Source organism: Triturus cristatus, chromosome 8, assembly GCF_964204655.1.
Source record: "Triturus cristatus chromosome 8, aTriCri1.1, whole genome shotgun sequence".
Taxonomy (NCBI): Eukaryota; Metazoa; Chordata; class Amphibia; order Caudata; family Salamandridae; genus Triturus; species Triturus cristatus.
In genome coordinates this window covers 94,512,050-94,514,221 of record NC_140591.1, presented here as the reverse complement: position 1 = coordinate 94,514,221, position 2,172 = coordinate 94,512,050, and the positions used below count along the sequence as shown (strand labels likewise).

Sequence of the window (2,172 nt, the reverse complement as noted above, 5' to 3'; positions counted from 1 at the left end):
TAACAATCTATACAAATGAGCAGAGCCCGCGGTTATTGGGGTTCTAGCCTGGAAATGCAGTTTGGGATAAGTACTGCTTACTATTCTGATACAAGCATGTGAATCTATGAAAGATGCAATACTGGAGAAAAAACTAGTTACTTACCTGTACACTATGGTTCTCCAGTATTATCTTTCATAGATTCACATGCGGCCCGCCCACCTCCCCATTTCTCAGGCAGAACCTCATTGTCTCTAGATGTATTTTAGTCTCGCACTCGGGGCTGGAAATCTGAGGCAGGAAGGCTCTGCTGGGGAGTGTGAGGGCAGGGCTAGCAGCCGATTGGCTGAGTCTTGGACCACATAATGATGAGATTTGGTTACCAAATAAGATGATTCCCTATGGGATTTTGCTATGCAGTTTTTCTTCTACTGCTGTGGTCATTCTGTTACCGTGAGACTCCCACCATGACGACGGGGAAGATACAAGCATGTGAATCTATGAAAGATAATACTGGAGAACCATAGTGTACAGGTAAGTAACTAGTTTTATCCTTGATGACAGTACGGGCATAAGCACTCTTTTGTGGCCACGCCCACAGAAATCGTGCGCACTAATCCACTGCAACCAAGATGTACTTGTACGCAGTATCAGAGGTAAAAGGACCGCAATGATCTAAGTAAACACAACCAAGTGGTTTATTAGATATGTACAACTGAGTTTGTGGTGGGCGCGCCGCAGATGAAGGCTTTATCTGCTGACAAATGTCACAATTAAGTACATAGGTGCGGGTTTGCTTGTATAACCCAAACCACCAGTAACGTTGTTGTAATATAGATACAGTAGCTGCAACGCCGGCATGCGCGGATGCCATGCCCTCGTGAGCTGCTAATATCAAAGATGGTCTGCAGTCCGCGTTGGGAATCAATCTGTCACCAACGTTGTTAATCCTCACTAACGGGACGTTTTCAGGACTTAAGTGATAATGGTAACGAGAAGGGAAGCCTCTCGGGAATTTCGTTCCCTCCTCTGTAGCAGCAATAGCTGCCAAGATGTCATCCTCGATCTTACTTTTGGATCTTGTAACTGCTGCTACTAAGTATGTTGCCACTGCGGTTTTTGCTGCCTCGTCAGCTAAGCTGTTGCCGACAACATGGACACCAACTCGTTGGTGACCAAGAGTGTGAATAACATTCACGAGGGGCAGAAGTTCTTTAAGTTCTGACACTCTAACCCAAAGCTTTTTATGCTTAATTGTGCTACCTTTGGGATCACAATAGTGATTTTGAGTCCAAAAGTGTAGAATGTCGTTGTAAGCTTGGACACAATAGAACGAGTCACTCACTATAAGAGTAGTGACCTGAGGATCAGCAAACTCCAGTGCAAGCACCAGAGCACGAAGCTCCGTCAACTGAGCGGTACAATCACCCAATGATTGCGTGTGCACGACATCGGATTGGAATTCACCATTCACGAAAGTACCGACAACAATAGCGCAAGCCGCTGAATAGGCATGCCTCGATCCAATAGCCGGTTGCGCGGAACCGTCAGTGTAAATGACACAATGGTAATCCTCGAGCGGGCGCAGAGACAGAGGAGCTGGATGAACGAATTCATACTGCAAGAACTCCTGAGTCTATAATGCCGCGTCAAAGATATATGTGACGTCAGGCGATGTCAAGGAAGTAGACCATTGTATCCACCTTGGATGCAAAGCCTTAGAATTTGGTACACTAGCTTTTGTCACTGTCTCAAGGGCAGGATATGGTGTCACCACCAACATGCGTTTACCCTGTGATAGCGCTCGTTCTTTCAGAATCGCCATTTGCACAGCCGTCAGAACTTTCTCGACAGCAGAAAAACGCAGTTCAGCTGAAGTGTACAGATGTGATTTGTAAGCAATGGGGACGGTGTCGCCCTCATTGAACGTTAAGTACATGAAACCCACTGCGCCTGGCACAATTCTAATGACTAGGTTAGTGCGGTTATTACGTGTCAGTAAGTATTTTGAAGCAAGAAGATCAGCTTGCAATGAATGCAAAATACCTGAATGCTCCGGCAGCCAACAATATTTGGTGAAAGTAGGTTGTACCAAGGCGTAAAGCGGCTTGGTACGCTGGGCATAATCAGGAATGTAAGTTCGACCGAAATTCAGAAAGCCCAGCAAGGATTGTAATTTCTTCAGTGATGTG

At 45.8% G+C, this 2,172-nt stretch overlaps 1 pseudogene; it reads right to left on the bottom strand.

The window, feature by feature from the left end:
* Nucleotides 1-593: 593 nt before the first annotated feature.
* Nucleotides 594-1,805, bottom strand: LOC146801618 (uncharacterized; annotated as a pseudogene).
* Nucleotides 1,806-2,172: the final 367 nt, after the last annotated feature.